Source organism: Bos grunniens, chromosome 5, assembly GCF_055505025.1.
Source record: "Bos grunniens cultivar Pamir isolate PY7600 chromosome 5, Bosgru_T2T1.0, whole genome shotgun sequence".
Taxonomy (NCBI): Eukaryota; Metazoa; Chordata; class Mammalia; order Artiodactyla; family Bovidae; genus Bos; species Bos grunniens.
Window position 1 is genome coordinate 6,170,035 of NC_141169.1, and position 22,850 is coordinate 6,192,884.

Sequence of the window (22,850 nt, forward strand, 5' to 3'; positions counted from 1 at the left end):
GACAGTGGAGCCTGGTGAGCTATTAGTCCATGGGCTTGCGAAGAATTGGACATGACTTAGCAACTAAGGGCTTCCCTGAGAGCTCAGTTGGTAAAGAATCCGCCTGCAATGCAGGATACCCTGGTTCGATTCCTGGGTCAGGAAGATCCCCTGGAGAAAGGAAAGGCTACCCACTCCAGTATTCTGGCCTAGAAAATTCCATGGACAGTCCATGGGGTCACAAAGAGTCGGACACGACTGAGCCACTTTCACTTATTTTATTGGGGCTTCCCTGGTGGCTCAGAGGGTACAGCGTCTGCTTGCAATGTGGGAGACCTGGGTTCAATCCCTGGAGAAGGAAATGGCAACCCACTCCAGTATTCTTGCCTGGAGAATCCCATGGACGGAGGAGCCTGGTAGGCTACAGTCCATGGGGTCGCAAAGAGTCGGACACAACTGAGTGACTTACTTCACTTAGCAACTAAACAACAGTTAAGCCAGGACAAAACACACAAACCAGGAGACGTGTTTACACCGAGCCAGCTCTGTTCTTCTTTAACCCACCGACCGATAGTCAAGCACAGACTGTTTTCCAGCAGCCCCTGCACTTTGGTGCCCATCAGCTGAGCTCCTAAGAATCACCTGTTAGCAATCTCAGACATGTCTATGCCCACTGCATTTGTTATTAGAATTATGTCATTAAATACTATGTAAACCAATAAAATAGAAATGTAAAAGGAAAAGGTTTCTGTAAAAATTTAGTTAAATGTCTCAAAAAACTAAAAAATGAGTTGCTTTAAAAACTGCTGCCTATTTAGGTATGGGTAAGCCAACTGTAAAACATAGGAAGAAAAATACAGGAAAACTCACGTCTAGACAGAGACAACAGTCAGTTTATTTTAAAGTGTTTTTAAGATCTTGGCCCACTTTAAAGAAATTGAAACTGGATGTGGTTAATGATGCATGACCAAAGTGGTTTATATAAGAATGAGAACATGGAACCTCAAACAATGAACTCATAGCAAGGAAAAGCTGGACCTTACAGTAAGAGATAATCTGTACCTTTAAAATTTACACTAAAATGTTTAAGACATTTAGATACCTAAAAACCTCTATCTATATATTTATCTATCTTTAATTCTCAGCTTGAGAAACTTCTTCAACTGACCGACCAACCTCTGGTCCCTACCTTGATTCTTGCCAAAATTACAGCAGGTCCTTTGTCTTCCTATGTAGACCAAGTCTTAACAGTAAGAGGTCTTTTGTCAACGTAAGATGTTTCATATCACACCTCAGAAATTATTTCAAGGGAAGGAACTTCCCTGGAGTCCAGGGGCTAAGACTCCACACTCCCTGTGCAGATGGCCCAGGTTCGAGCCCTGGTCAGGGATTCCACAGATGCAGCCAAGGTCTCACGTGCCATAACAAGGATCAAAGATCCCTGGTGCTGCAACTCAGACCCAGCACAGCCAAACAAACAAAACCAGCTTTTTAAGTTATTTCAAGGAAAGCTCATTGATCACATTTTATTTATGCTATGATTCTCAGGGAGGAAGATTTACCTCAAACTGGAACAAGACCTAGGGGTAATGAAACTAAAAACGTCTGCTGTTCTACAAACAATGCTCCTGGGCAATGTGAATGTATATAAGAGTTTATACGACCATACCCTATCTTAAACAAATTATGGCACAATAAGCAATTTTTACGGAAAATGAAAGTGCAAACCTCCTGTGTATGCCTCTTATCCCAAATTACCGCCAAAACATACATAATTTAATAAGAAGAAAAAGTACTCAGCAGTGACAAAGAAAAGAGGAAAATAAAACTTGGAGGTCATTTTCCTTGAAAACAAATTCAAAGTAGGTGATTTAGCTGAAGTGTATGAGGTTGAGGGTTGGGAGACATGAAGGAGGAAAGCAGACGTCAGTGCATAAAGAGGTAAAAGGAACGTGACGATAATTGTACCCCTGTCCTCACTCTGCTCCTTGTTTGAAAAATCACTAGAGAAATAAGTCTACGTCTGTTCATAATACTATTAGAAGGATGTAGAGAAAATAATAATAGAAAGAACACCTACATATGTTTGTGTCAGGCTCTGTTCAAAGTGCCTTAAACTTATCAATTCAGGTAAGAAAAAAGTGTGAGAGCTTTGAGATGGGTAAGAGACTATTAAAGGAATGGAAATGGGATTCTATGAGGATATTGGTCCTCAGAAGACCAGATAAGGAGATAAGGATTTTGTTATGACAAAAGAGACCTCAGTTGAACATAAGGGAAAACTTACTTGGTTATGAAGCTGATCAAACATTGGAAAAGTTTTGGGGCGACTGGGTCTACAACAGGCCACTTGCCTAGGGAAGGAGCCTAGATACAAGGGAGCTGGGAGACGGCTAAAGGGACTGACAGATTAAATCCAAGCTGGCAGGAGCCCCAACCCTGGAAGGAAGGCCATCACCAAACTCCCACCCCAGGGGCCACAGTGAGAAGCCTGCCAGGTCATCGGAGCCGAGTCATGAGATGTGGCGGAACCCACTGAAAGAGCCTGCCAGAGGCAAGAAGGCAGGTCTGAAAAAGCCAGCTGCACAATATTTCGATTTCAGCCGATTCTCCACTGCTCTGTCTCACATCTTTTTCAACCGCGTTGTGTTTATTGTAAAGTAGCTCCACTTGTGAATTGTTACCTGACTCTGAGACTCTGCCAGGAAAATGTATTGGGCTAAATAAGCAAGAGGTTTCCCCTAATAGTTTATTTATCTTCTCATATCTCAAAGCAGGGTTTAAACAAGGGGATCACACTATGTCTACAAATTTTAGGATTCAATGGAAAATGTGGAAGAGATGAAAGAAAAGAGGATGGGACAAAGGAAGGGGAGAAGAATTTTAAATTGCCATTAATGTACATCTATGTTTAAGGCTTAATATGAGCGATCCATCTGAAATTGGAAATAAATGAGACATCTACATTTAACCTGGTACAATGGTTTAGAAACAGCAACCCATTGGCAGACTGCTGCTGCTGCTGCTGCTAAGTCCTTCAGTGGTGTCCGACTCTGTGCGACCCCATAGACGGCAGCCCACCAGGCTCCCCCGTCCCTGGGATTCTCCAGGCAAGAACACTGGAGTGGGCTGCCATTTCCTCCTCCAATGCATGAAAGTGAAAAGTGAAAGTGAAATCGCTCAGTCATGTCCAACTCTTCGTGACCCCATGGAATGCAGCCTACCAGGCTCCTCCGCCCATGGGATTTTCCAGGCAAGAGTACTGGAGTTGGGTGCCATTGCCTTCTCCGATTGGCAGACTAGGTACATCAGAATCACCTGAGAAGCCTTTTTAAAAATATATCCCCAGTTGTCACCCCCAAACCTATGATCTCAGAATCTGCTGCGACGAGACAGATTATCTCTATGTTTCAAAGCTCCTCAGGTATTTCTGATTCACAAGGAGACTTGTGAACTTCTGAGTTTGCAGGCCCTCTTAGCGTTTAGGGCTTTGTACCAAAAACAAGTGAGGACTTCTTACTCAGCGACATGCTTGGGGTGCTAGACCATCAGTGTTGGTCACTTCCACTGGATTTGGGTACTTTCCAACCAGAAAAAAAAAAAAAAAACTTTTTATAACTCAGGACCTGATGAGCAAAATGAGACAATGTTTAAGAGAATACAACTCCCTATGAGGGAAGGAACTAAGTATATATAATTTACTTTTGGTTTTCTTAAGTAGAAGTATGTACAGTAAAATATAAATAATTGCAAGTATAAATGCCCTCCTCCCTAGAACACTGGTGAAGCCTTCAGCCAGGGCCGCTTAGAAGAAAAATCCTGTTCTCACCCAAGTCCAAATCTACATCTTCTTTCACCATGGTGTTCACACTGAGGCAGGTCTTTTTCGGTTGTTCCTTGCCGTCAGTGCTAATACGCTCATCTGAAAGAACTCTCAGCTTTTTCTGTCTGCAATTACCCAAAGTTCATTGCCTAATATACATGCCACCATCTACTTAAGACATCAACTATATTACTACCGCTCTTTCTATCTGTACTCTTAATTGCTTTTCTACCAAAGAAACTTCTAAAGATACGGTTCTCCCAAACAACTTCTTTTGAATGGAATTGTATTATGCTCACGATTTCTGATCTTTCCAGTCTCAAAAGGAAAAGAATAAATAAACAACAACAACAACAACAAAAAAAAAAAACAGAGGGAAAATAGAAGAATACCAGCTCTGAACTGAGTATTTTATCTTTTTTTATTTCGATTTCATTACTCTAGCTCCTTTCCTTAATTCGATTTCATGTCACAAGGGACTATAAATTGTTCCTTTATTGTGCCTTTATCACAACGTACTATAAACGTGCTTAATTTTTTATCTCTACTATGAGTTTTAACAAGTCCAGGAGGGCAGAAAGCATCTGCATTACCATTGTTGAATCATCTATATCTAACTTAGTACCTGGCTTCTATAAATGCTTCATTAATACTTATTGAATTGCTGAATAAATGATTGTTTCCTGCTGTAACCACCATATTTTTCTGACAAAAGTATTCCCTGCCACTTATCCCCCACAGAGCAGAGATGGTATCACATTCGCTTGTGTGTCTGAAGCACACATGTTTGAAGAATGACTGAATAACCTAGGGCAGAACTGACCAAGCCACGTGATTCACCGTTTCGTTGTTCAATACCTTTAAAAGAGTTGCATAAGCTTGTACGTTATCTGAACCAAATCAGAGGATTTGGTAGTCATTCTCTGCACATGAATAGTCTGGCTTGTGAAATACTGAATATCTAAACATTCCCAAGTTTCTAAATTGTATACAGACTAAATAATTTACAATCAGGAATTGTCCTTATTAGGGAGATTAGTGCTCAGAGAATCCCAATCCATACACTATTAAATTCAAGAAACAAATTATATGTTCATTTACCGAAGCCACGGTTTCCTTATGGCATCATCTGAAATGAGGAGCAAAAAAGTCATCAGTGTCAGCAATGTAATCGCTGGCTTCCTGTGCAGTTGAAAGCTAGAAAGGAGACTTAGGCATCGGGACTTAGTGTGTCTCCAGTCTCAGTCCTGTCAGACTCTTTGCAACCTTGTGGACTGTGGCCCGCCAGTCTCCTCTGTCCATCGAATTTTCCAGGCAAGAATACTGCAGTGGGTTGCCATTTCCCACTCCAGATGAACCCAGGTCTCTTGCATCTCCTGCATTGGCAGCTGGATTCTTTACCACTGTGCCACCTGGGAAGCTAAGAATCGAGATTTACCACCCAAATATTCCTTCCTTCACCTCACTTCCCTCAAATGCACCCAACCAAGCAAAATTTGGTTATTTGGACAGACTATGAAAAGTAAGATTTTCTTGTTTCCACTTTCAAATATAAAATAGCCACCTACAGTAAATAAAGCCTGAGTCACAGTTAGCTAAACATCTTGGTGTTAGTGAATCAATAAACACAGATCAGCTATATACCTATAAAGACTACTGGAAGGAATCTGAGGTGCAGAGTAACAAATAAAAATTGAAGCCACTGTCTATTGAGCATTTGCTGTTTGCGAAACACTGGGTAACTGGGTAACTGGTTTGCGAAACACTGGGTAACTACAGTTAACCCTTGAACAAAGTGTGGCAAAAAATTTGTGTTTGGTTAGAAATTACCTTTATTCTATCCAAACTGTTTCAGGTTCCTGCCCTTAGTAAATCATTTATCAATTTTTTTGTTTTTGAGGCAGAAGCAGATTTCAACTGTGGTAGTCAGTTCCCCTAACTCCAACATTGTTCAAGGGTCAACCATACATAGAATATCTTATTGAATCTCCATGATAACCCAGGAAGTGAAAGTGAAAGTGTAAGTCGCTCAGTCATGTCCAACTCTTTGTGACCCCATGGACTGTAGCCTGCCAGGTTCCTCTGTCCATGGGGTTCTCCAGACGAGAATACTAGAGTGGGTTGCCATTCCCTTCTCCAGGGGGATCTTCCTGACCCAGGGATCAAACCCAGGTCTCCTGCATTGCAGGCAGATTCTTTACCATCTGAGCCACAAGGGAACCCAGGAAGTAGATTCTATTATTATCACGATTTTATAGATAAGGAAACTGACACCCATAGAAGTTAAATAACTTTCCAGAGATTGCACATTATGTAAAAGATGGAGCCTAGATTCAACTCCAAATAGAGGAAAAGGTAAAAACCCAAGCCAATCATTTAACAGTTAAGCTAAGAAACAGAGAAATAAAGGACTTCCCTGGTGGCCCTGTGGCAAAGACGATGCACTCGATCCCTGGTCAGGGAACAGATCCCACACGCCACAACTAACGACCCTGCGTGCCACAACCATGACCAAAGGTCCTACATGCTGCAACTAAGACTCAGCACAGCCACATAATTTTAAAAAAAAGTGTATAAGCTCTCCCTACTGGAGAAATATTTATTAAGAAAGGAAGGATGGAAGGAAGGAAGGAAGCAACAATGAAAGGAAAGAAAAAGTGAACACCTTTGAAAGTTATTTTTGAATCAGGTTCTTTTGGAATTGAGTATGGAAATCATGTAAGACTTTCAGTTCCATGAAGTTCAAACAGAACAAGAGACTAACTATCCATGTGAAGGGGGATGAATGGGAATACAACCAATCCCAAAGAGGAAGGAAATGAGAGTACAGATTAATAGTATTATCTGTTTTTCCCAAGGCCTATTCCAGAGAAATTGCCAAATTTTTCAGACTTTTGGTCAAGGGTTACTTTAAAACACTGGTCCTTGGAGGTTCAGAAGAGTAGATTTTTAATATCATATAAGCACTTCCCAGGTGGTGTTAGTGGTAAAGAACTCGCTTGCCAATGCAGGAGACGTAAGAAACATGGGTTCAGTCCCTCAGTCAGGAAGATCCCCTGGAGGAGGGCATGGCAACCTACACCAGTATTCTTGCCTGGAGAATTCTATGGACAGAGGAGCCTGGCGTGCTACAGTCCGTAGGGTCAAAAAGAGTTGGACATGGCTGAAGTGACTTAGCACATACACAGCACACACGAGCATCTTAAAAGAGATGACTTGTTTACTAATCCTGTTGCCTTTGGTGGGTAACAAAAATTACTCAGCAAAGGCATGTTTTTTCTTTATGTGTCTACTGCCCAGAAGCCACCGACTTTTTATGATATCCTTGATTTCCATTAACACTGCCCTGCTCAGGAAACAAGGTGCCTAATCATAATCTCTTCTCTGGCTGTCCCTGGCAGGTAAAATTGTGTTCCAACAATCCTCATCCTGCGTAGCTGGATGGAGCCAGCATCTGTTACTTGTTCCATCAAGCTCACCTAAGCAGTGGCATACAGTAATATACCTGCAATCTTTTCTTTGTTCCTCAAATGCTTTAAGGACCCAATTTAGCCTTTAAGTTCCCTCTGGGAATTGGGTACTGGGCACAGATTAGATACATCTTGGATAGCTTTCTTCAGAGCAGGTCGCTCCCAGCAAACAATCTTTATGCACAGCCAAGTCAGAACTCAGTCTCAGCTCCCAGGTGTCAACTCCAGTCTACACAGAAGCTTCCCATCACAGTTCTAACTAGCAGACTCGGCTTTGTGGGGGGCAGGGGGTGGGGGGCGCAGTGTGTCCATGGCTAAAGTGAGAGAGTTAGTCACTCAGTCATATCCAACTCTTTGCAATCACATGGACTGTAGCCCCCAGGCTCCTTTTTCCATGGAATTCTCCAGGCAAGAATACTAGAGTGTGTAGCCACTCCCTTCTTCAGGGGATCTTACCAATCCAGGGATCGAACTCAGGTCTCCTGCATTGTAGGCAGATTCTTTACCATCTGAACCACCAGGGAAGCACCAACAAAGGCAGGAGCTAAAGTGGGAACTTGGAGCCAGAAGGTCAAGGCCAGAAGAACAAACTGAGCCAGCACAGAGAATCTGGAGTAAATGGGTCAGTTTCTAGAGGAGCCTGGTGGGCTACAAGTCCATGGGGTCGTGAAATAGTCAGACACGACTTAGCAACTAAACAGCTCTATGATGGTTAATTTCAAGTGGCAACTTGACTGGACCACAGAATGCCCTGTGCCCAATCAAGCATTATTCTGAGTGTTTTGGGGTGAGAGTAACACTTAAATCAGTAGACTGAATAAAGCAGATTGCCTTCCCTAATATAGATTGGCCTCATCCAACAATTGAAGGACTAAATAGAGCAAAAATACTGACCCTCCCCCACTTAAAAGGGGGAATTCACAGAAGAGAATCCTCTGCCTTCAGACTTGAACAGAAGTATTAGCTCTTCCTGGGTCTCAAGCTTGCCAGTCTTGAGACTGGAACGATTCCTTGGGCTTTCCTGGTTTTCAGGCCTGTGGACTGGGATGGAACTAAGCCATCAGTGTTCCTGAGTCTCCAGTCTGCTGATTCATTTTGCAGACCTTGGGACTTCCTCACTTCCATAATCACATGGGCCAATTCCTTAGAATAAACCTCATTACATAGGTGCATAGACAGACAAACAGACACAGACATAGAGACATGGAGTATGGAAGAAATGGAATACCCAACACCCTAAGATGCATGTATTCCATTGGTTTTGTTTGTCAGAAGAACCCTAACTGGTATACTCCCTTTGCAGCTCTGCGTCTCACACCCATGACCACTCCCTTAGACCTTATAACTTGACCTGAAATTCGGCACCCCATTCTGACCACAACTTCCTATCCCTTCAGCTCTCCAAGGTCTTTTCAGCCACCACTCCCCTCTCTCTGACTCAGCAAGACCTCCCATCCTTGACCAACTCACTTCCGGCCCTAACTGCTGAGACTTCAGGTCCCTCCTGCAGCCTCTCTCATTCTAGCTTCAGCTTCCTTGCTCTAGTCCGCCACGTTTACCTGGCAAATCCCATGCATTGGCTCCACCCCTGCCTGGCCTACCTTTCCCATTTTGAGAGCCAGGCTGCTCAATACTATTGAAGAAAATCAGAAAACCACACCTACTGAAGCCCCTGCAAATGTTGATTTCACTGAAAGAAACCAGTCTTTGGTTTCTCCCCCTCTGTGCCAAGCCACTCATTCTCATTCTCTGATCCGAACTATTCTCTCACCTGCCTTGCAAGGCCACCTTCCAGTCTCTCTCTATCTACTTTTCCTGGACAGTCTCATCCCCTGCCTCCTTCACCTCCACCAGTCCCCTCATTACTTACTGCCAGGTCGTCTTCTTTTCCACCTTTGTGCCTTTATGCACTCCTGTCCCTGGACCTCTGGAACCTTCCCTATGTCTGCAAACAAATACACACAGCAACACCTGGAGAATGCCTACTCTTTCTTCAAGGCTTGGCTCACACGTTTTAAATGACACAGGTCAGGCAATACCTTCCGCAGGAAACCATCCGTGACGTCTGACCCCTCTTCGGTGTCCTGTCTACAGTCTCCTGTTAGCTAACATCTATTGCTGTGGCCCTTTTAGCCACCGTTCCCTTAGTAGTACCTTCAACTCTTTCTTTTGGGAATGACTCCTCTCCTAATACCCATTCTGTGCGAGTCTACAGTGTCTGCAATCACAGTTCGCTGCCCTCCAGCCACATTACCTAGATCCAGAATACTATGATAACCCACGGCCCTGGTGACAGTGGTTGGTCTAAGGAGCAGAAATGTAGCACAGGCTAACCAGCAGGGATCTTTGCCTTGGATTGTTCTAAATGAGGCTAGAAGGGAAGGTTTCTTGTGTCATGGAATTAGAAGGCTATGGCACGAGGGTCATTTCTGATCACATTCTCCACTAAATTCTTACTTAGAAATTCTAATATATTCTTAGAACACACTGGGCTTCCCTCCACCAAAGCCTACCGTCTCACTGATTGGAGTTATCTATTTAGCAGATGGTCAACAAATGTCTGTTGAATAACTCTCACTTTGGGTGCGGCTCATCTCTTAAGGGAATACGGAAATTGACTACAGACAAACCCCACCTCTGGCTGTACTTGGTTTTATGACTCATCTTGCTTTGACAGCAGAGATGGGTTCACTTTGTTTATTTGAACTTTTGGAGGAAGAATGATCCTTCACACACTTCTTTTTTTTTTTTTTTTTAATTTTTGGCTGCACCCATGACATGTGGGATGTTAATTCTCTGCCCAGGGATCAAACCCCCTCCCCCTGCATTGGAAAGTGGAGTGTTAACCCCTGGGCCACCAAGGAAGTCCTCACATGCATCTTGAGGGGAGAATCTGTCCATACCTTGAAACCTAGAGACAGAAAGCTAGGCTATACTTGGCCACAGCTCAAATCTTTCCTTTAAAATGAAAAACCTTTTTCCACAAGAAACCTTAGAGTTAAAACGGTAGAAGTCATTGAGGAAAGCAAAACAAGGGTTGGTTGGTTTGTTTATATAGAAAAGAAAAGAAAGAAAACAATTTAGTAAAGTTGGAAAATAACTTATGCAAAATAAAAAAACTGCAGGCTCCAATCCGTGTTTAGATACTGAGTCACCCAGAATACAGTGACCTGATTATGTAGCCTCTCTTCCTCCATAGCCAGATCTATAAATCAGAAATAACACTCTGTGTCCTGGCTGGGCTCACTAGAGCGTAATGAGGTTATTTCTAGGAAATGCTTTGACTTCAAAAAAGTCAGATGAAAATTCAAAGAACTTTTATTATAAAAGGTTTCAATTTGATTAAAAAACCTTTGATGTCTCCCTTGTGAGTCATGCATATTTCCCACTGACTTCCTATGTATCTCTATTATCATCATTAAATATTTATTGTAGGTCTGTTGAAATACAAACTTGTTCTCCCAGCTCTCAGCCCAAGGTGATTTCTGATGACTATTTAGCTTTTATGATGATGTTTTAAATTCATGTTAATAAATGGAAGAATCTAATGTGAAATTGAAGGTTATTATAATCAGTCTCCTTTCAAGGTAACTGAATGTTGAAAAGATCTTTTTTTTTTCCTTTTATCATCCTTTCCTTAATTACATGAGAACTTTACATTAATTGTTGTTTAGGCTTTCTAGAGAAAATTTGTACAGGCAAATACAGTGTTGTTGCATATGGAAGTCATCTGATTTACTACTGCCTTCTCAACATCCACTTGTATGTCTAATATACAACTCAAATTCCACATATCCCCCCAGCATGACTGACAGTCACTCCTCCGCACGCTGCCCTTCCTGTAGTCTTCCCCAATTCAGTTACTGGCAGCTCCACTATTTTAATTGCTTGGATCAAAACCTTGGGGTCATCCTTGGCTTCTCTCTTCTTCTCACACTTCACATTCAATCAAATCTTGTCAGCACCACTCTCAAATATACCCCAAATCCGCCCCCAGCCTGGTCCCACTGGCTCTCATCCTTCGCCAGCATCACTGCCGCAGCCTCCTAACTGGTTTCTCTTCCGCACCTTTGCCCCTTGGGTCTCCGTCCAGCACAGAAGCCAGAGTGACTCCACTGGACAAGTCAGAAGAGGTCTTCCTGCCCTTCACCACCGCCCTTTCCCACCACACTGCCCAATACGCAGAGCAGAAGCCCAAACCAGTAAATGAGCACGAGGGCCTTTCTGAACTTTCTGGTCCTCCAGTTCCCAGACCTGCTCTGCTCCTTCTTCAGGACTTTGTCCTCTGAATTCTGTCTGCATCCTCCTCCCCCAGATATCCGCCTGGCACCTCCCTCACTGTCTTCCGGACTTAACCAAACATTACTTTCTGAGTGTGGCCTTTTCTGATAACTGTATCTAAAACTATAACTCCCCACCTCCTATCCATGCTTTCCCACTTCCTGCCTTACTCTCCTACCCTCTTTTTTATTTTTTTCACATGGCATGTGGGATCTTAGTTCCCCAGAAGTGTTAGGAGCTCAGTTGTGCCCACCTCTTTGCAACCCCTTGGACTGCAGGCCGCTAGGCTCCCCTGACCATGGGATTTTCCAGGCAAGGATACTGGAGTGGGTTGCCATTTCCTTCTCCGGAGGATCTTCCCGACCCAAGGATCAAACCCGGGTCTCCTGCACTGCAGGCAGATTCTTTACCAACCGAGCTACCAGGGAAGATCCCTAGGAGTCCCCTGGACCAGGGATCCAAACCATGCCTCCTACACTGTTAGCCAGGAGCCTTAACCACTGAACCACCAGGGAAGTCCCCCTCCTACCCTCTTCAACCCTGTATACAACCTCTTGCTATAATTTGTAATCTAAGACAATGTTATTCAGCATCTAACTACCTCTCTAGGATGTAGAACACAGCAGACTCGACGAAGCAGATGTCTTTATCTATTTTATTCACTGTCTTCAGTGTCTGACACAGGGTGGGGGCCCAATAAATATCAGTTGTCTTAAAAACATGTAAGAAAACCTTTAGCTCTCTTTGCTATAACACCAGGAATGACTCCTCTGCTCTTAAACTCCTGCCTTGTCAGGCACAGTATTCTTTTTCTAGAGGACATTTCAGACCTCGAGAGCAGAAGAGCAGCTGTGGCCAAGGGCAGTTGTGTGGGGATACAGACGGCGCTTCGGCTTACATGTGGTCCCTCCTGATGGCTCTGAGTCTCTGTTAGGCTAGAACAAACCCCAGCAACTTTATGGAGAAATAGGAATACCCAAGCAGGCCATACATGCCAGTGAAAACTTCCCAGAGGAGATGGTTCCAGGACCAACTAAGATTCTGTTTTGATTATTGACTAGAAGGGAACCCGCCTCCAACGCACAAAGGATGAATCCAAAAGCCTTCACATTATCTTGAAGGGAATGCTCATCTCAGGGCCCTGGTGGTAAAATGAAAACGAACTATTCTTCCATCAGGCAGCAGCTACCATCTGACGTTAAACATGCTGGATTACCAGATCTTCTGATTTTCAAGAAAAGTCAGACTTCAGATTTCATGAGGAATCCCTCAAATGTAAAAAGCTGGTCCCTAAATTCAAATTAAAAACCACCACCACCATATGCTGGGAGCCAAACAAAACAGCTTCTAACCACACTTAACTGGATTTCAACCTCTGCCTTATAGGCTGGGGAAAACTAAACCCAACTCTGAAAAGAGAAACCTAGAAAATCTGAGCTTCTGCTTTCATTAATCTTCTATTAAATTCCTTTCCCACAGGAAACTGTCTTTGCAATCTTCATGCGCAGGTCAGAACCACTCAGCCCTAATGACTTGACACTCTCATCTTAAAACTCAAACATCTATGTGAAATTGTTCCTTCTATCTTTTGACTTGCTGGGCAGAGCGAGTGGGGAATCCAGCCCTGCCCCCCACCTAGGCCAGATTCACCATTGCTTGGCAGGGTCCTGAGCATCTGCAATGGGAAGAGTGGAGAATACCAAGAATGGTAGCGAAATTCTCACCAGCAACAAGGGAGGAAGAGAATTCTGTAGCTACCAGAGTAGGAAGGAGTGGGGTAGCCTATTTGCGTGTAAGGAACACAGTCTCAGCTAAGAAGTGAGAGGTTAATTATTACCAAAATCAGTAGACTGAGTCCCTCAAAAAAAAAAAAAAAAAACAAAGCTGGGACTATATCTGATCCATCTTCGTATTCTTAGACTTGATCCACTCTATGCCTGGCACATCATAGGATCTCTACTGGGGGTCGGACAAAGGTAGAGAAATCACTTTTTTTAATCATACGACAGAGAAAGGGAAAGGTTCTGAGTCCAATCATAAATTAGTGGCCGCAAAACAGCCCCAGGAAACTGTGAGATGAAATTTAACACTTTGAGGCAGCAGCCTAACTTGCAATGTCAGAAGCATAGATTTTATTGTTCTTCTTTAAATCATAATGGAAGGGGAAACAATGACAATTTTAAAACTAGGGCTCATATTTTATCAATTTTAAGAAGAAAAAAAAAAAAAATCCAGTCCCAACTAGGAGTAGGTAGAACAGTTGAAAACCCACAGAAATGTGGAAAAAAACTGTTTTACGGTATTGTTTCCCCCCAGACACATTTTTTTAATGCAATGATTTTAGCCAGGATCAGAGAACTGTTATTTGTTAGATGAAGAATATGTAATTAAAACCACCATTCTGAAAGAAAGGCTTTCTGAGTACTTTTTTTTTTTTAACCTTCTGTGACCGGCCTGGTAATTTTTTCCTGTCTCACACCTACTCAAAACCCAGATGATTTGTCCTTGATGCTGCCATGAATATAATTACAGTACAGTTCTCTAGTGTATCGTTCAATCACAGCAGACAACTATTGATTTCTCTTTAAATTGGAATACACATAATTTTCTCTGGTCTAGGAATTGTTAAAATGCACTAAGAGACTAGGGTTTCATGTTTCAACTATGGCAACGGTGGGGGTGGAGTTTGCTTTCCTTTGTGCTTTTTAATTTTCCTTTTTCCTTTTCCCTCCAAGAACTGCGATAAGCCCTTTCTGAGCTGGAAAGCTCCACTGACTTGTTCCGACAAATTCTCGTTCAATTTCACACTGGGTCACACACAATCAGAAGAAAGACATCCCAGTGACCGCAGGAAGAGGGAGAAGTTTCAGGCCGCTGCACAGAAATCTCTCTCTCTGCTTTTACACAGACTTAGCTGAACCAGGCTTTTACTTCTTTGGAGATAACTTCTGGGTACAAAATCTTAATGATCACAAAAGATGTTTTTTCCACACGTTTTTCTTTCAGTAGCAATAGTATTACCACCAAGTGTTTGCTTCCTCCTTGTTTATACAAAAACACCCTCTGACTGCTAAGAGACCACATTTTCATGGAAAAGGGCAAAAGCAGGCAAATGAGAAGGCCTCGCTGTGGTCCTGGCTGTGCCACAGTCCTGGGAGAGTCACACACCTTCTCTGGGTGGGCTCAGGTTTTCTGTCTACAGAAAGGGGACTAAGCGTCAGTGGTTATCAAACTGTGCTCCATGAAAGTTTAGGGTGTAGAGATTGGAAAATACATTAGTCCCTAGGACTCCCATTCCTCCCACCACATTTTAGCCTCAAGTCAGTTCTTAGTTTATATATTGGATTTCCACATCAGATTTTCCTTAGAGAAAGGGTTTTATAGCTTTATAAGTTTGATAAAGAGAAAATCTGTCTTTGCCTATTCTCTCCTTCTGTAATTCTGTGACTTTTCCCTCTGATGATACACAGCCGCAAGCTCCACAATACACGTGTTCATGAGAGTGGCTGCTGCTAACTCGCTTCCATCCTATCCGACTCTGTGCAACCCCATAGATGGCCTCCTACCAGGCTCCCCCGTCCCTGGGATTCTCCAGGCAAGAACACTGGAGTGGGTTGCCATTTCCTTCTCCAATGCATGAGAGTGAAAAGTGAAAGGGAAGTCACTCAGTCGTGTCCGACTCTTAGCGACCTCACGGACTATAGCCCACCAGGCTCCTCCGTCCATGGGATTTTCCAGGCAAGAGTCCTGGAGTGGGGTGCCATTGCCTTCTCCTCATGAGAGTGGACCACTGTACAAAAAAGGAGTCTAGTGCATGCGTGATGCTTTTCATCAGTGTAATCACCTCCACTATCAAAAACATGAATTTACTAAGCCTCATTCATGCACAATGCCACATGCGTTACTTATTAGCACAAAGTTGGCAAGTTCCATTTCCAATTTGAGAGACAGTGATTTTGCAGATTTTGAAAAGGAGAAACCTTGATAATTAATTCTTTCAATGTGTTATAGCTATGAAGCATCGGAGGCACAAATGAAAAAGGACAATGAATTTGATAACACTATTATAATGCAAACAATTAATACAAAGCAAATAAACAATATCTGAAACCACTGTCTCCAGAGGCTATTTAAGCCTTCCCTGTAAAACCAAACAGGAAATTATCATCGCTTTATGAAAAAATAAGTAACCAGATTTTAGCACCCATTCTGGGTGGGAAGTGCCTCTTCACAGGAAAAATACCTACCACCCATTACCACAGGCATAGGAAAGAACACTTATCCCTGAGAACATTTAGAATAGGAATTCCAAAGAGCAAGCAGCATCTGGGGTAAAAAGGGAAATAGAGCTCAGAGTGGAAAAACAGCATTGCATATCCCTGGTAGAATTTTCAATTCACACTGGAAGAGAGCAAAGAAAACTAACTGATGAAAACCCAGTATTCAAATGCACTTTGAGAAATATCCAGCAAAGACTTAGCAACAAAAATCATAAAACAAGAACAATCTCTGTTAGACCAGACCACAAAGAATTTACTTCTGTTACCTTAGGCATACCAGTTGGTATTATCACTAGGTCCTCTTTGAGAAGGAGCCAGAGGTCAAGATTGGAATTAGCACGTCGTCTTTTTTTATGCCATTATTCATCTACCTTGTTTGCCAAACATTGTTACCAAGGCCAGAATGCAGTTTTTAAGAAGCTACAAAGGCTGTGCATCTACCCTTCCTTTTTCTCTCATCTAGTTCCCCCTTAATTTATCTATTTTGTGAGCTGGTATGGCTAACAAATTCAGAATTCAATTCTCCTCCAAGTTGTCAGATTCAGTACAATTCTTGATCTGTTCACACATCCCAAAACAAAAAGCCCAAAATGCCTCAAAACTAAGACAGAATGTGAGAAGATGCCTCCTGCCAAAAAGAAATAGCTCAAGTACTCAAGTTTACATAACTTTGAACGCTTTGATGCAATGATTTAGAACTCTGCTAATCACATTGAACCACAAATAACACAATTCGATTTTTCAAATGTCTAAGGAACTGCTAAGAAGTGATCTTATAGTTATTTAAAACTTATCAAAAAAATGATAAAACTTATCATCTTCATGAGAATGAAAAAAAAAAGATGTGCACCAGGTCACATTAACTAGCATAGTGTGGCCGTCCTACCAGGAGCGTATGTGGCAAAAGAAACGGCCCCACAAAGAAGGCAGCACGTGGGCTGCGGTCTGGCTACCGCTGGCAGTTCTGTGGCACCTGGAACCAACCAGAAAACATCCTGTGGGGTCCACTGTATCTGAAGTCACTTGGAATAGTTGTTAGTACTGCTTGCCAACTATTTCTGGTTCACCCTTTTACCCAGACACAGGATAGAATTGCCTTTTCTGGTTCCCTGATGGTGTGTGGAGCCATATGACTAGTTATGGGGAATGACTTGTAAATAGAGGAATATAATCACTTCCAAAAAGGAGCATTTAATTGATCATACAAGACCGTTAAAACTTCTCTTTCCCCTCTGACACAGTGGCCAGAAACATCAGTAATGGAGACTGCTTCAACTATCTAGGCCCCAGAGTGACTCTGATGAACAAGGCCCCCGTCTCAGATGTGACATGAGATGAACATAGAGCACAGCAGAGAAGTAAACCATTGTTGCGTTAGGATGCTGAGACTGGGGGATTGTTTGTTACTGCAGCATAACTTTCACTATGCTAACAATGTTTCACAGAGTTGGAGCTCCTTGGTTCAGCAGGGGCATGCATGGGAAAGGACAACAAGAGAATCTGGGAACCGACTCAGTCATCACTGGAAATCCTCCAAGGATTATACTAGATCTCACAGAGGGTTGGGGAGGTCACTCTTCAATCCCACATCCCTATAGAAAATTCTTCTTTTCCTGGGGCTTTTTTCTTTTTTAATTGAAGTATAGTTGATGTATAACAGTATGTAAGTTACAAGTGTACAATACAGTGATTCACACTTTTCAAAGATAATACTGTAACCAAGCTGGACCCAATGGGGCCTTCCCAGGACAGACACCTCCCCCAATCCTCTGCTGTAGCTCCTCTCTGAAGCACCAGATAACAGTATCTATGCACATTTCCTGAGTTTTTCAGGTGCTAAAGTGAAGTGAAAGTCACTCAGTCATGTCCGACTCTTTGCAACCCCAGGGACTACATAGTCCATGGAATTCTCCAGAATACTAGAATACTAGAGTGGGTAGCCATTCCCTTCTCCAGGGGATCTTCCCCATCCAGGGATCGAACCCAGGTCCCCCACATTGCTGGTGGATTCTTTACCAGCTGAGCCACCAGGGAAGCCCAAGAATATTGGAATGAGTAGCCTGTCCCTTCTCCAGCGGATCTCCCCAACCCAGGAATCAAACCAGGGTCTCCTGCACTGCAAGCAGATTCTTTACCAGCTAAGCCACCAGGGAAGCCCTTTCAAGTGCTAAAACCCATCATCAAATGAAAGAAATTAACTACTTGATGATCCTGAGTACGCAGCCTCCAGAACTTTCTGATGCCTAAGGATTGGTAGCGTTAACTGCCTGTTACCTCAGCATCAACCAGAGAACTGTGCACTAGCTTATCACATACCCTGGGATGCGACTCCCTCACGTGGCCTTTAAAAATACTCTACTTTGACCCTGTGGGGTTTAGGGGTGGGGGATAGTATGTATAGTGTTAGTTCTTCAGTCATGTCCAACTCTGCAACCCCATGGACTGCAGCCTGCCAGGCTCCTCTGTCCATGGAATTCTCCAGGCAAGAATACTGGAGTGGGTTGTCATTTTGATTCACCCATTCTCCTTGCATGGTCCTGCAATAAACCTTTCTCTGCTCCGAACTCCGACGTTTCAGTTTATTTGGCCTCGTTTTGTGTCTGGCACACAAACTCGTGTTCAGTAACCGTACTCCATTTATAGTTATTATAAAATATTCGCTATATTCCCCACATCGTACAATATATCTGTGTAGTTTATTTTCTATCTAACAGTTTGTACCTCTTAATGCCTTATTCCTATACTGCCCCTCCGTCTTTCCAAGGGTACCACCAGTTTGTTCCCTATTTCTGTGAGTCCTCTAAGGCAAAGGGACATTCAGGCGTCTCTAGGCCTTATTAAACCCATTGTCCTATTAATTAAACTGCTTTGTTGGGATGCGTTTACTCCCTGTCTCCTTTCCCCCAAACACTCTGGACAATAGATTCAACACCAGAATAAAAAACAAATCCTGCAAAGTGCCTAGAGAAACTCTGCAGTAAAAGTTGTTCGTAGCTTTCACAGAGTAGAAAGTTTGACAGCTTAATTCCCTTTACAGGACTCGAGACTGACATCACATGAGAACATCTTAGCGTAGCATATTTGTCCTCACAAAACATTTATTTCAGGCTGTTTACAGTAGACTATTCAAGAATTGTTTTGAAAAAAATAATTTCTTAAAGCTGATGCTCATATTTTGATGAGGAGGGGAATTCCCTTCATTTTCTGTTTATAGTCCCTGTCCATTTATCATAGCACTGGGTTGTCATGATACCACCTCAAACAGCAAGCCTCCTTGACAATTCACCATAACCTTGGAGGATGTGAGATTTTTACACACTTTCCCCCCAAACTCTAAAATTTCAAGTTATTTCAAAGAACTTTGAATGTGTATTTTAGGAAAAACAAACAAACAAACAAACTCTTCCAGCAAACTAGAAACCATCAAAGTAGAAACTGTTTCACAGAGAACATTAACAGAAAGCTGCAAGAAAAACAAAATGAGAAATGCTGAAATACTGTTTTCATTTCTTTTCCTTTTTTTAAGCTGACAGTGTAAACGGAAATAACTTAAGTAAGACAATCAAGTAAACCTCTTACCTCGAGCATCCATGAGCTTCAAAAACTGTTCTTTAAATACAGCCATTGGAATAGGGTTTTATATTTAGCTTCTGCTTCCCTCTGGGTCTCCTCTTCTGTTACTAATATGTTTTTTAAATGCCTAAAACCTTTCTTATTACCTAAGAATTCCCCCAGATTTCATGAATTAATGCAAATGGTAATCACAAGTGCAAATGAGTAATTGGTAACACAAGCACCCATCTGTGCATGCAATTAACTGCCTTGAGCAAGTAATTGCCTGCTTTTACAAGAGCCTACTTAGAAATTTCAACTTAAGCATATATTTCAGTGAGTAATTCTGCCTGTAACACTAAAACTTTTACTTGGGACAAATACTTTTAAACAGCAGCCAAACAATCATTTTAGTCTTAGAAAGGTCGTAACCCAGGAAGCCACCCCCATGGTAATTGATTTGGTGAGTTTCACAGTTCCAGATGCACAAGAGCAGGGCATTTCCCAACAGAGCAGGCCATGTGTTCAGGAGAGCCCAGCACAGCTAATCCGCATGATGAGCGCTCTCTGCAACTTTAAATTTCCGAAACTTTTGATAATTTACTAATTAATTCATTGAACAAATATTTGCTGAACACTATTATATACAAAGACCTCTGTTCTAAGCTTATGTCTATGCAGATTAGAATGAAAACGTGGTATATTTTTCTCATAAGGAACTTACATTTAGGAAATAGAAGGCTTGAAGCTAATTATCCAAAACACAAGCAGGTTTGTAAATCAAAGGCTGTAAAGGTGTACCTGTTACCTTACCAAGCCACACCTGCCTGACAAAAAAATTGCAACAAAAAGGATCTTTGGGTCTGAGCCTTCACCAAGCTGTGTCCTTGGCCTCCTACTCCATGAAATCAACCAGTTTGCCTCCTCTTTGCAAGGTGACCCGGTTTCCTTGACAGTCATAACATTTTTCTTCATCAGCTACTGACTGTGTTCCCCCACCACCACCTGCTGCCAAAAGCCTTAATCCATAGCAATTTTTGGTCCTATGCCAAGCTGCTACTTGCTATTGCCAAAGGCTCTGTTGTTCCTCTCATCACTGCCCCTTTGCCTTTCAATATCACCCATATACTAGCAACTTCCAAATTGAGATTTTCAGCACTAACTTCTCCCCCAGAATCCCATGCTGATGTATCTAACTGCCTTGTCAGCATTGCCACTTAGGAATCTAATAGTCATGTCATACTGCATTTCCTAAAACCAACACAATCCTGTTCTTCAAACCATTTCCCTGTCTTGATGATGGGAAGTCCCAAACTTTACAGTCATCCTTTCCTCCGCTCTTTCTCTCCATCAGACATCCCACCCATCAGCCAATCTTTTTACTCTACCATCAAAGGGATCCAAATTCCCCCCACTTCTCACACATCATTTCCACCCTGGTCGAAGCTGCCATCACCTCTTGTTGGATTATTCCAGTTGCCTCCCATCTGGGTTTCCTGTATCCAACCCTCTAAACCTATCCTCTCACTCTGTCATTGGAATTGTCCTTTTATTTTTTAATAATTTTATTTACTTACTTATTATTATTAGCTGTGCTGGGTCTTCACTGCTGTGTGCAGGCTTTCTTTAGTTGCAGAGGGCGGAGGATACTCTGCACTGTGGTGCACGGGCATCTCATCACAGAGGCTTATCTTGTTGCAGGGCATGGGCTCTAGGTGCACAGGCTCAGTAGTTGTGCCAAAGAGGCTTAGCTGCTCCACTGTATGTGGGATTTTCCTGGACCAAAGATCACACTGGTGTCCCCTGCATTGCAAGGCGGACTCTCAACCACTGGACCACTAGAGAAGCCCCAGAATGACCCTTTTAAAAGTCATATTATGCCACTCTTCTGATCAAAACCCTCAAATAGCTTCACACCTCACAGTCAAAGCAGAATGCTTTTCAAGAATCTACAAGATCCTTCATAATCTGCCCCACAAATTCATCTTTCTTTTATCATTCCTCCACCACCACCACACCCCCTAGTCATTATGATTCAGCAGAGCCAGCTTCCTTATCACTCCTTGCTCACACCAAGTTCACACCTGTTCTCACCCCCTGTGATGCCCTTCCCCATGTGTCTCGGCCACTCCCACACTTCTTTCAGTTCTCCTTACAAAGAGATCTTTCCTGAGTTCCAAGGTAATATAATCCCTGCCCACTGCCCACTACCATGCTGCCTAACCCCTTATCCTGCTTTATTTTTGTCTATAATCCTTCTTTTATATGATGCACATTGACTTTCTACCTCCATATTAGAACTGCAGCCCTCTATGAGGGCTGAAGTTTTGATCTGCTAAGCTTTCTAGCATCTCAGTACCTCCATGTCACTTCATGTGTGAATGAATGAATGAACAAATGAACATCCCTAGGGTGGAAGAGGCTCCTCTCCCCGTCAAGAGTATGACTCTTATAAGACTTTCAAAAGGGTGACCTTGCTGTCTCAGTTTTCCCCCTCTCCTGCAAAAAAAAACAAATGGGACAATGTCTCCCAGATCGCCACAGCTTGGAAAGTTACTCTCAAAGACCGTAAGCCAGCGTCCGAGGATGTAGTCTGGGTTCCTCAGACCTCTTCCCTCCAGCTGATGTCCTTGCCTCTAAAGGAAGCTCCCCAAGAAGCTGAGAGAGCTCATTCTTTGAGGCTTAACCTCAACATTCTGGTGGTCAATTTCGGTCATCATTCTCTTCTTTTTCCCTCCCAGGCCAACCATCAGGTTTTCATGTGGTAAGATTCCTAATGAGCCCAAATCTCCTGCAAACCTGATTACACAAATGAGAAGACAGAATTTTGTACAAAGTAAAGTCTTTCACTCAACCTCTCACACTAACCTATCACCAGATTCAGGAAGCAACACCTCAGTGAACCCTGAGTTCAGAAGCTCAGATACTCGGTTTCTTCCCTCGAAAAATGAAGCACCATCTTCTTCATTAAGTGAAGATGCTGAGAAGGTGTGACTAAGTGCTTGGAAGAAATAAGAAGGAGTAAAATCTTCAGAATCCAACCACTTTTTTAAAAAGCGTGATTGAAAAGGAAACTCTCCCACATGCTAAAAGGAATATTTTTAATGCATGAATGTGTGTGTTAAATAGACTATGCTTTGCCAGAATCAGGGTACCATTCTTAAAGACTTAACTTGATTTATTCTATCATTTAAGGGAAAGTTTCAATCATTATCAAACTTCAGCAAATGCTGAATAAATTCAGTATGTGACTTTCAAAAATGCCTCTTACATCTAAGTTAAAAGTTTACTGTTTAAAATTATGATTCAAAAGTTTAATTGGATAAGCATGTTACATATATTCTTTAATACTAATAAAACAGTCTGATACATTTTAAAGATAGATCTAGTAAATCACAGAGCACAATCTTGACATTCAACAAGACTTGAGGAAGAAGACGATAAAGATAGGATAGAATGACCATC

General features: G+C 42.5%; 1 long non-coding RNA gene across 19 annotated transcripts in view; it reads right to left on the minus strand.

Moving 5' to 3' along the window:
- LOC147371271 (uncharacterized) overlaps window positions 1–22,353 on the minus strand; it is a 213,010-nt gene extending 190,657 nt beyond the window's left edge. For 3 of the 19 annotated variants that reach the window (XR_015163392.1, XR_015163405.1, XR_015163393.1), the window contains exon 1: window positions 19,413–19,578. This is a non-coding gene — a long non-coding RNA (uncharacterized LOC147371271). Of the gene's footprint in view, window positions 1–19,412; window positions 20,901–20,962 lie in introns of those variants that run through there. The other 16 variants (XR_015163401.1, XR_015163402.1, XR_015163395.1 and 13 more) reach the window with 12 other exon arrangements.
- Window positions 22,354–22,850: the final 497 nt, after the last annotated feature.